The sequence below is a fragment of the Drosophila rhopaloa genome, unplaced genomic scaffold, assembly GCF_018152115.1.
Source record: "Drosophila rhopaloa isolate 14029-0021.01 unplaced genomic scaffold, ASM1815211v1 contig_3, whole genome shotgun sequence".
Classification (NCBI taxonomy): Eukaryota; Metazoa; Arthropoda; class Insecta; order Diptera; family Drosophilidae; genus Drosophila; species Drosophila rhopaloa.
In genome coordinates this window covers 21,785,201-21,797,854 of record NW_025335123.1, presented here as the reverse complement: position 1 = coordinate 21,797,854, position 12,654 = coordinate 21,785,201, and the positions used below count along the sequence as shown (strand labels likewise).

At 33.5% G+C, this 12,654-nt stretch overlaps 1 protein-coding gene and 1 long non-coding RNA gene across 4 annotated transcripts in view; one reads left to right on the top strand and one right to left on the bottom strand.

The window, feature by feature from the left end:
• The window catches only part of LOC108039340 (serine/threonine-protein kinase tousled-like 2), a 72,318-nt gene that overhangs the window by 26,393 nt on the left and 33,271 nt on the right, over positions 1–12,654 (bottom strand). The window lies entirely within an intron of this gene.
• On the top strand, positions 1,599–2,746 carry LOC108039341. 2 transcript variants are annotated; one of them, XR_001769011.1, is made up of 3 exons: positions 1,599–1,695; positions 1,754–1,851; positions 2,215–2,746. It is a non-coding gene; the product is annotated as an uncharacterized LOC108039341 (long non-coding RNA). The 2 variants fall into 2 exon arrangements; XR_001769010.1 differs by lacking the exon at positions 2,215–2,746 and adding an exon at positions 1,909–2,025.

The following is a 12,654-nucleotide window of genomic DNA, read 5'->3' as shown; positions in this document are numbered from 1 at the left end:
TTAGAGAATCAAATCACGAGTCTTTAGAGGCATGCCACTTTGAGATCGGATTAAATTTGGTAAAGTTATGGACTCCAGAAGTCCAATTGTGGGTCAGCTTTTTACAACTTATCGGAAACTTAGAAATAAGTAACATGAAAATGGGTCAAAAATTTGACCAACGCTAAAATGAAAATTTTGAATGCAGATTTTTAGAGAATCCAACCACAAGTTTTTAGAGGTATGTCGCTTTGAAATCGGACTAAATTTGATGAAGTTATGGACTGTGGAAGTCCGATTGTGGTCACCTTTTTACAACTTATCGGAAATTTAGAAATAAGTAACATGAAAATGGGTCAAAAATTTGACCAACGTTAAAATGAAAATTTTGAATGCAGATTTTTAGAGAATCAAATCACAAGTCTTTAGAGGCATGCCACTTTGAAATCGGATTTAATTTGGTAAAGTTATGGACTCTAGATGTCTAATTGTGGGTCAGTTTTTTACAAATCATCGGAAACTTAGAAATAAGTAACATGAAAATGGGTCAAAAATTTGATCAACGTTAAAATGAAAATTTTGAATGCAGATTTTTAGAGAATCAAAGCACAAGTCTTTAGAGGCATGCCACTTTGAGATCGGATTTAATTTGGTAAAGTTATGGACTCCAGAAGTCCAATTGTGGGTCAGCTTTTTACAACTTATCGGAAACTAAGTAACATGAAAATGGGTCAAAAATTTGATCAACGTTAAAATGAAAATTTTGAATGCAGATTTTTAGAGAATCAAATCACAAGTCTTTAGAGGCATGCCACTTTGAGATCGGATTAAATTTGGTAAAGTTATGGACTCCAGAAGTCCAATTGTGGGTCAGCTTTTTACAACTTATCGGAAACTTAGAAATAAGTAACATGAAAATGGGTCAAAAATTTGACCAACGCTAAAGTGAAAAATTTGAATGCAGATTTTTAGAGAATAAATCACAAGTCTTTAGAGGTATGCCACTTTGAGATCGGATTAAATTTGATAAAGTTATGAACTCTAGATGTCCAATTGTAAGTCACCTTTTTACACGGTAATTGTAACATGCAACACGCAACAATATACAATATAGAACATACATCATAAATGCAACATTCTACATGTAACATTCAATATGCAACATGCAACAGTCAACATGCAACAGTCAACATGCAACAGTCAACATGCAACATGCAACATACAACATGCAACATTCAACATGCAACATGCAACATGCAACATGCAACATTCAACATGCAACATTCTACATGAAAAATGTAATATGCAACATTCAACATGCAACATGTAACAAGCAACATTCAACATTCAACAATCACCAATCAACAATTATCAATACACAGTCAACAATCAATCATTAATCATAAATAAACAATTGACAATTAACAGTCAACATAAAACATGGTAAATGTAAAATAACATAAATGTAATGTAAATGTAATGCTAATAAAATGTTAATGTAAATGTTAATTGGCTCCGTCATCGTCACTAAAATTTTTAATTCCCAACTAGTTCTAGCCAAAAAATTACGACCTATGGGCTGTTTCAGCCCATTAATCAGTTCACTCGGATGTCAGAAAGTGTGAGTGTGTGCTTCTTGAGGGGATCCAGATGATTAATGGTTATACCATTAGAGTTGGATTGTCACCAGGATGTAGGATCAAGGACCTCCGTAAGGTACGTAAATTATATTATTATAAATTTACTTAATAATTTATATAAATTTTAATTCCAGATCATATATGTGTGTCTGTGATTGAGGAGCGGTTGCAGAAGGCTCACAGCGATACCATCTTACTTTGACCGGATGCAGTGCATCAGGGATTTAACTGAGTATGTACTATTATTATAATAAATACAACTCAAAACGTAACAAAATTTATTTTTAAGTGCGAAAAGGTCATAATTCTCAGAGGTTTTCCCAAAGACAGAAAAATTCTATTTCATAATTCACATTTTGAATGTGGGATTCAATCGACCCAAAATAAAAATTAAACTGAAAACACAGATTTTTAGAGAATTAAACTGCAATCATTTTGAGGTATGCCACTTTGAAATCGGAAACCAAGCTGAAACACAGTTTTTTAGAGAATTAAGCCACGATTATTTATAAGTATGCTACTTTGTAATCTGATGTCTGTAAGAATTTTAATTTTGCTTTTTGTCGGTTTGTTTTGAAACCGAATTATTTTTTAGTTTTACTCAACTCCCAGGATCTTATAATCACACTCGTATACTCTTATACGCGTTGGTGTTCCAATTGGCATTTGCTCTCTGTCTCTCCGTCTCAATCTTTCTCTTTCGGAAGTCTAATTGGAAATTGTGACTAGTTGGGAATTGTTCGCTGGCCGCCTTCTCAATGATAATCCAATTAAATAACAACAGTTATAGATCTACGAGAGTATGTCTGTGTGTGTTATTGGGAGGGGGGATGGGGAGTGAGGGAGGTGGTTATATAGGCGCTATATGACCATCTCCCTCGCACCCAAACATTGTCATTTACATTCGATGTATCTGTATCTTTGGGGCAGGGAATCTGTATCTGTAAATGAAGCTGTATCTATTTGCAGTCCAAGTGCATTTATAAATCAAATAATCTCTGTGCTGACGTACGTTTCTGTTTCCAACTTCGATTTGCTTTCACCCTCATACTTTATCGCCGTCCCCGCTTTTCCCCATAAACTCCCAATGACGTCAACGTGCTGCGTTGGCTTCATATCGTGGGTTTTATAAAAATAGGAAAAAAAATAAAACACAAGAAGTGAAGTGGCAACAAGAAACAAACAGCAATTCATAATGGATGCACGGCAAAGGAACCAAAGGGAAAAACTTGCCAAACCATAAAAGAAATAATTTAAGCACTCGGCCAAAATTTTTTATTTATTTTACCCCTATTGTCTTAAACTAGGACAATTCGAATCAAAATCCTTGTATTTTTATTGATCAGGTGATCAGGTTTTTGGTTTTTAATTTATTACTTACTTATAAATTTAAGCAAATGTGTTTGGTCAAAAACGCACGAAAACTTACCTAAAAAGAAAAGAAAATTAAGAAAAATTAGTTAAAGATATTGGTAGTTATATGTTAATCATGTGGTTTAATTCTATAAAAAAGCGAAAATCAGTCAAGAAACTTTTTTTCAAATCAACCCAGGTTGTAAACGAATTGCCACAGTTGGACGCAATTTATTAGAAATTAATTTAGGGATGTGCAGAAGATTAAAAAGTCAGTTTTTTCATAATATTTTTAATAAATTTTAGATTTAAGAATTAATTACTTCCAAATAAAATATTAATATAAACGACGTATAAAACTCGGAATTTTTTAGAACGTTTTTACTAAGTGTATGTTCTTGTGTTATTTTGTGTTCCCCTCGCAATATTATTTTTGTGAGCACTGGTGTCGCCGCACATGTAAAGCCGAGGGTCTTTTATGAGTTTCATTCTCCGACGTTTCTTTGGGAAATAACTTACACAAATGTTCAGCCAAGCAAATTACGTAGTTTATTTCTCTGTGTTCAACAGCAAATTTTAATAATAACACTACTACTACACATAAAGTGAGCAAACAGAAAACTGACGCAATACCCAAAGTCCACAAAAGACAACGTTACACCGAAAAAAATGCTGCAACTTTTATTCAAAAATGATTCACTAAAAATAACATAGAAACAATACCAAGAAAATTGTATTTTTATTTTAATTGCTTGATTCAAACGTCAGTTGTCATTATTAGCTTACATTTCCATTTGACTCGGTATTCTTTTATCTGTTCAAGATTGTTTTCTCTGTGTAAATGAACAAACACACCCCAGGTCAGAAAGATGCTGGTGTATTAGGAGATGGGGCTTAAATGGGACAATTGCCGCATCAGTTAGAGATTTTCTTTCTACCACCTCTTTTTCTTTTCATGACGCATTAAGTAACTGAATAAAGAGGCGGAGGTAACTGGGGGTACAAAAATAAAAGAGAGGGGCATGGTCCAACTCATTTGCACAGGTACAGAAAATGATATAAATATAACCCAAGCTTGAGTATAACAAAAAAAATGTTGTTTCTTTTTTTTTTAAGTTGATTAATTTTTAGATCAATTAATTGTACAGCTGTACTGTAAAACATTTTCAGGTACTTAAATATGATTCGTATATATAAATATTAGATATTATCCAAATTTCAGATGACAGAAACTTGACCATTGGAATTTCAAATCTGCATTAAATATTAATAGTGCCCTTTTTTAAATGTATATTTTTGAAAGCCTTTGGCTTCTTGCATTGACCTTATATTAATATTCTTCATATATTCATGCAGAAGGGTTATTTCCTTTCTAGTCGCAGAGGAAGGTTTGAAGGATAAGAAAAAAAAGAGTGGCCTCGTGTAGGTTCCCCTGAATTCAATCCATATAAATACACCCTATGTATTCCGCATTGTCTCGCCTCTTTGTACATAAGCATTTTAATATGTACCCATATTTGTATCTCAACTCGACAATTGGCCGTTAGTTGTGGGCTGGAACAAAAAAAAAAAAACAAAACAGATTCTCCATATACACACAAAACAATATAATATCATTTTGTGTGTATATGCACCTTGGACGAGGTCAAATTCACACGGAATGTTTGTCGAACTGGGGAGGATAAATAAGTGCCTAAATTGCTTATAGTGGGTGATGTGCACACAATAAATTTAGGAGATAAGGGATTATATATTCAACACTTAACTAAATTTGAACTAAATTTGTAATAATCTCAAACTATTATTCTTTTAATTGGTAAATCTATAGGTAGAATATACTATTTTCAATTAAAGAGTAGAAATTCAATAAAATAAATTTTCTCAAAGCGTTTTTTTTACTCTATAAATTGTTCAAGTGTTGAAGCTTGGCTTTTTTAAATTATCAAAACCATTTACAATAGATTTAGGGTGATAAAAAAGTGTATATGTTTTATTGCGGCGTAACCTTTCGATGTCGACTTCACCGTCAATGTCATTTCTATCAATGGACTAGAAGTTTCTGAAAACGACAACTATTTGGATCTGGGGTTGGGAATTGGAAGAGGGGTTGGGGGAAAACCACGTGGACTTGTGGAAAATATCAACAACGCAGAAGAAATTGATTGAAATGCGCAGTTTTGTATTATTATTTCATTTTTTTGTTTGATTGGGATGAGGAACTGGAAATGTAAACCCTCTCACATTTAATGCGTAATTAACATTTTACAGACGAAACGAAAGAGATGGCAAGACGTTGACAGAAAGAGAGAGAGAGAGAGATAAAGAATATGTAATATATTTTTGCCCTTTATCGGGGTTGCAAATTTCGCACGATTCTTTTCAGAGTTTTAGGACCAAACAAAAGCGAAATCGTTCATTCAATTATCTTTAATGCACACTCAGACCGCAACAAAAAACACCGATACAAATGAAGATAGAGGCACAGATACACGTTTGTATCTAGATACAGAATTTCCGTTTGGGCTCTTGTTTAATTTCCATAATGTTCCATGACGTTTCTCGACTGCTACCTCTCTCTGAATTTCCCTATTTCTCTTGGTTTTTCTCTGGATAATTGGCAGGCAGGTGATAGACATTCTACACTTTTCTATAAAATTCCAAATCGAAACAGAAGGTTTATTCATCTGAGGTGTGTCTTTAACTAATACAATAAGAATTCAAATCAAATTTAAACACTGTATTTTTCTTTGAACTTATTCCTTATTATTTACACAACACAAATCCATGGAATATAACTTAAATTCAAGAGTTTAAACTCATTAAATAACATTTTTAACACCTGCATTTCATAGCATATCAAAAAATACGGCCGAAAGCTATTCCAATCAAACACAAATATTGTAAAATAAATAGAATTTTTACACCTCAAGTATCAATTTCAATTTACCTAAAATTTAGGTAAACAACAGATGAAAAAGATTTATTGTGGTAACATGGTGTTTTTTAACCAAAAAATACAAACCATTTTAAGTGCATGAGCAAAATCCTTTAGAAAACACAAACGATGTAAAATAAAAATCAAACGAAAAAATGTACTGCGAAAGCTTATTGAACATACACACACCGTATAAAACTGAACTGAATCATATTGAAAACATCGGCAAGCATTAGTATATAAGGGGTTCTATAAGGTTCTATTCCCCCAACCAATTCTCACATTATATGGAGAGTGAACAAAATAAATGCAACCAAAATGACGCATTAGTTTGGCTAAATAAACAACAATAAATGCGATATGGATAGAAGTCCTACAATGGCGTAAAGAAAATTAGTAATGTTGTGATTATTGGGTTGATTAAAACAAATGCGCACTTACTAGGATTACAAAAATATTTTCTTTATTAAAAATGAAAAATTCATTAGCCTACAATTCTTCAAAAAGAAATAAATTTCTTTTTTAATTTTCCGTACCAAATAAATAGTACTTTTATCTATTCAATTTTTTAAAATAACCAAAAACTACCAATTGTTAAATCGTATTGCAAACCGCCCTATTTTTTCGACCGCTCATGTTTATAGAACCCCCAGATACACCATATAATAGACTTTTTAAGGCCAGAGAAACGATGTATTGACATTGACATTGAAATGCAGTTTTCTGTGTGAATTTATTTGTGCTACCTCCACAATTTAGCGTTATATAAATAGCCATAAGGGTTACAGAGAGATGGCCAGAGATATATACTTATATAGCCGAATAGCAATAATATGAGGGGTAGATAAACGTGTCCTTAGGCGTTTCGCCTGATCGAACAGAAGTAATAATATTACCAAAGGGGGGTAATTGGGGTTGGTTTTTCGGTGACTCATTACATGGTCTCACCTCACGATTGCCTTATGCGATTCATGTTATTCAGAGTGTTTCACCATTATGATGAACTCAGCTAAATGATATTTCCTCATTTCCAACACAAGTTGAACTTTAGATTAGGCGGATTAGTGAGTAATGGCGAAAGATCAACAAAAGTATGCCCATATATAGTGTAGATATCATACATAATTGAGTGTAGATAAGATCAGATAAGAAGAATATGACTAGAGCGATTTACCGCGTTGGGCAAATGTAAAAGAGACGATAATATATTTTTACACACATAAAAACAATTTGGATCCAAAAAAAAAATCAATTTTATATATATATTTTTTGCAGTGGTTGCTTAAATCTTTGGTGATTTTTCTAATATTCGGTTAACATTTGTGGTTGAAATTTGAAACTTACATAAAAATCTTTATAAAATAAATAATAAACATCGTCCTCAAGATTGTTGTTGTTGTTCAGTAGTTGTTGTTGTAGCTGCTGGTTGGTGTTGTTGTTGTTGATATTATTATTATTGTTGTAACTATATTGATAACTGTTGTGACAACTATTGCTGCTATTATTGTTGTTATTTATTTGATTGTTACACACTAGCAAATGTTGTTGCTGCTGCTGTTGTGGTTGTTGTTGTTGTTGTGGCAATAACAAAAGTTGCTGCTGTTGTTGCTGCTGCTGTTGCACTTGATGTTGTTGGTGTTGTTGATGATGTTGTTGTTGGTGTTGGAGATGATGATGATGATGGAAATGTTGTTGATAGCTGGGCGCCTGCAATTGCCAATTTTGCATTGCACACACATGTAGATAAAACCGCTACACATAAATATATATCTATTTTATATATATCTTTTTGGTATATTTAATTTTGTTTGATAACTGCCTGCGGGAAAAATGCACAAGAAAAAAATAAGCACACACAATTATAGCGGTTTTTGCTGGTATAAATAATTAATTCTTTAGATTGCTTTATCGCAATGGGTTCTTATTTGTTATAATGATTTTAAATTGTTGAAGAATTTATTAATTTTCGGATACGGTTGATTTTGTTGCATGTCATTTATGGTTTTTTTTATAATGTTCTTTATAATTTATTTGAATTGCTTATACACTTTATTATTGTATTATTGATATGATCCTATTGACATTATTTTTGCGGCTTTTGTTTAATAATTTATATGCTTTCTTTTTAGTAAGAGCTTATTGCATTTGCTTTGTATTTATTTATTCTTGCCTTGCGTTCATTTTCGTTTGCCTTTTCTTCTTACTTAATATTTTATTGCCTTCTTTTTGCGTTTATTTGTTTTCTTCAATTTTCGCTTCTTATTGTTTCTGGTTTATTTATTTTTGTTTGCTTATTTAAACTTGAAATGAGCTCAAGGTAAAAAATTTGTATCAACGACCGCAGTGACGTCAACGTCGACTGCGACGTCGGCAGAGGAAAAAACACTTTAAAAAAATCGAGCAGCTGTTAAACACAATTTCAGTTCTTTTTTTTTTTGACCACACCAGTATAGAGAAACTGATAACACAAGTGGCTGTTACTATTTTAAAACGTTGTTCTCTGTTTTTTTTTTTTGTTCACTAAGTTAATTAATATGCGGTTTTATGTATTTTGTAATCTTTTGTTTTATATTTAGCCCGCGCCGCGTGTTTTGCTGTTGTTTTGTTTGTTTTGCTTTTTCGACTGAAGAAAAAAATAAATGATGACGATCTCTGCCGACGTCGGCAGAATGCACTCACACACACAGAGGCACACACACCGCTACATTCTCACGTACACTGATAAAATAAAATAAAGAGAATACGCAAAAAAGGCAATGAGAGCAAAGCAACAAAAACTGTTCATAGGGCAAAGGAAAAAAAAAACAAAAAAAAACCATGAGTACATAAGGCACACACAGATACGTCACACACACATACGCACACACGCAAGTGCAAAAACTGTAGCAAAAGACAATAACAAAAATGTTCTAGCATAACTGTTCTGGTTACCCACCCCCCTAACACCCCCTAAGCCACCTCACCCTCTCTCCACCCATCCTTCTTTTTCTTCTCCTCTTTCTCCGCCTCTTTATCCTCTTCTCTCCTTCTTCTCCTTCACATTGTTGTTGTTAGGCGGAAATATTGTGTATGCCAAAAAGCAATTGCAATATTTGGACATGGACGAAAAAGGGGGTGCAAATAGGGAGCGAAAAAGGGGTGGTGAAAAGGGGGCTTAAAAAAAATGGGAAAATGGGTGTACAAATAGGGGGAAAGAGGATGGTTGCAATACTGCAAATTTGTTAAGTAATTGTATAAAAATGTTGTACTTTTACGGAAATTTAAAAGGCAAAAAATGGTTGGAAATCCCTAAATTTTTATATTCTGTCAATTTTCGTTATACAGAAGTGCAAAAAACTTAAGAGGATCTAAAGATTTTTATTTTAAAAATAAACCTTAAATTAATCTTAAGCCCAACCCGAAAAATGATCACATTTTGCCCAATTAGTTCTGTCAATTTTTCGCTTCCAGTGATATCATGTCCTAAGCACTGTAGTGTGTGGGGCATTATCGAATTATAATTAATGCCCTCAAAATGAGTCAACTGAAAATTCGTCAGTCTTCTTGACTCTTCTTCTACTGTCTCATACAAATTGTTTTCATATCTTCTCATCGGCTATTTCTGACTCAGCTGAAAGTCAAGAGTCTAGGAAAAAATCGAAATTGTTATAAATTTTCCTTTGAACTTCTTGGGGCATGCTAAGGATTTTCTTTCCCCATTTCAAGACATCAGCTTTCGTTATTTGTGTAAATACAACATTTTAAAAAAATGTCCCACAATAAAAAAGAATTTTAGATATTAAATTAAGCTTTACATCTTTTAGTCACACTAAGAATTTCGAATTTTTTGGCAAACCAACTTAAACTCTATGTTGTTAGTCGATTTGTTTGTAACCATACACATAAATACTTTGCTTTGATCTCTGAACTTTTAGAAAAGTTGTACTTAATTAAACAACAAATTAGCAACCCCTGAAAGTTTTACCGTTTGCTGCTTTCCGCATTTTATTTTTATAAATTAAACGGGCAAACAGAAACGAAAAAAAAGAAACAATATAAATGTCAAATGAAATTGGGGAAAACGGGGAGCATGTGCAAATGAGTGCATGAATAAATGATGCATAATGGAATGAGGGGAAATTGAGTGGGAAGCAAAAGTGCCAAAGAAGAAAAACTTTTTTCTGCTATAATAATATGAGAAACGGAAAGAAAAAAAATATATATAAATATATATATACATATTTATATATATCTTTATAGATATGTGTGTACTTTTCTGTGGGTCTGAAAATGAAATGGTAAACTGTAGGCATCAGAGTGGCGACTCAAACCGACTTCGAGACTTGGTCTCTCGGTTATATCGGTCTGTATACATACATTTATATATATATATATATAGACTTGTAGGTATATCTGTCTGTACTGCCGTATCTGTTTGGCCGCAACAACAACAACAATCGGCTTGTGTACATAATGTGTATCTGTATCTAAACAAGCGACAAGAAAAAAAAATAAAGAAGGAGGAGGCGAAGAGCTTCAACCATTGAACCGGTTGAAGTCATATTTGCCACTGTACAAGTCGGTGCCCACGAAGAAGAAGAACAGCCCAGCTAGCAACACCACTAAAAAACAAAAAAAAACACCAGAAACACCAACGACTTTAGAGCGATAAGCCTCGAAAACGTTGACAGCCAAACCAAAAGTCTACATATACTCATTGAACTCGAGCTTCTTTAATTTAAATAAAAAACTGGAAGAAATCTTGACTCATATCCTTACAGGAAAGTTTTCAAAATCGAAGGCTAATATTTCCTTTGAAATATTTGATAAGATGCCTTAGTTTTAAAACGTAAGAATTTTAAAGTGTTAAGTGTAAGCTTCAATTTAAAGAACAGTTATGAAGGAAAAAAATACATATTAATATTTAAATTAAGGAAATGCATTTTTTTAGTCGTGTACTTAACTTTAAAGCAGATTCACTTCCGCCTTAAATCAGGTAGCAAAAAATGTCAGCGAAAAAATAAAACAAAATTGCAAACACTTGTTTCTATCTATTAGATTACCATCTTAGCCCAATTTTTATAAGACATCTTGGACAACTGGAATCTTGAATTTCTGAGCAGCAGAAAAATGTTAATTAAATAAAGCGACAACACAGTTGTTCCTTGCTTTGACTTCAATAACAAACAGAAAAATTATGTATACTCCAGCGAATCGGTGGTTTATGCCTGACATATGTGCTATGTACATGGGTGCGTTCCGATATATTGACGCATAAATATATAATGTACACCACTATACATGTACATACATATATCTTTATGGGTTTGTGTGTACTCTGAAGGCAGCGACAAATTTCGGTTGTTTGGGTTTTATTATTTTTGTTTTTTTTTTTGTTTTGTGTCCATCGGTCGCTCGATTAAACCCCTGCACCCCCGAACCACACACCTTTCTGATAATTTCTCGCTCATTTTGCGCCGAGTTTCGGACTCGAGTCGACTTCGAATTTGAGTTCGAGTCTCGCCACGAAGGCAGCGAAAAAATAAAAAAAATATTGGAAAAAATATAAAGAGAGACAAAGTCGGCGACAGAGGCAAAAGACCAAGCATTGAATTTAGTTCAAATGCCCCCAAGCACCCCCCACCACTCCTTTCCCTCCTTCCTCCGCCCCTGAATGCCCCGCCCCCTCATGAACGACGCCCCTGTCCCCCTTTTTGTGTATCCGGAGTTTTGTGTATTAATTCTAATAAGAAGGAAAAAAGCATCTGCAGCAGCAGCTTCGAATGAATGCCTTCAGCACAAAGTACAGTGGACTCTCGATCGGTAAAGACAGACAGTCTAAAAAAATTATCAAAATGCATCTTAAATTCGTTGAAGCTGTCCTTAAGTTCGCTAGTGAATCTGAAACTGAGTCAACCCTATGGTTTAAAAATAAAATATTATGTTTGAATATGGTACTTAAAAAATTAGGATAAATGCTACAGTATCTAATATCTATTATTAGGTGGACTGAAGTGGAGCTTTAAAACAATGTTATTTTTAAATTAAAAAACAAACTTCACCTGCATTAGTATGGAAACATTATAATAACCTTATTTAGGTATAAAATAATGTATTATTTTTCAAAAATTTCCCATTACTTTTGAATATTGTCTTTTATGCAGCTTAAGCGAGTGACCACTGTAGCATTGACAGGCCGACTGTGTATTTGTGGCCTAGCTGACTGTTTGCTGTTTTTCCTTTTCTTTTCTCTTGTTGAAGTTGAGTCGTTGCTTTGGTGGCTATCTCGTTGGGATTTAGCCGTCTTTTTCTTGTTGTTATTATTGTTGTTGCTGGCAGACGGTTGACAACAATGCCAATGCACCACCACCAACCAATAACAGCTACAACAAAAACAGTAAAGACAAGAAGCAAAAGAAGAAGAAGTTGGCCCGAGAGCAAGAGCTACTTGGCCATGTTAATTGCGGGGCAATATCAATTTCTGTGTGTGTATCCATCAGATTCGCGATTCGCGAGATACTTTTTTGCGAGTCGAGATCGCCGAACCGTTATCTCTGGCGCCCGAGCTACAGCAACAATAAAAATCGGAGAAAAATACGTGATTTGTTCAAGACAGATACAAAGATACAAAAAAAAATGAAAAAAAGATATACAGATACGCGAGATACAGATACAATTTACATATAAGCAATTTTTTTTGTGAAAAAAATAGCACAAAGTATATACAAAGCACATGATGATGAAAACGTGGAGAGAAGCAGGAAAATT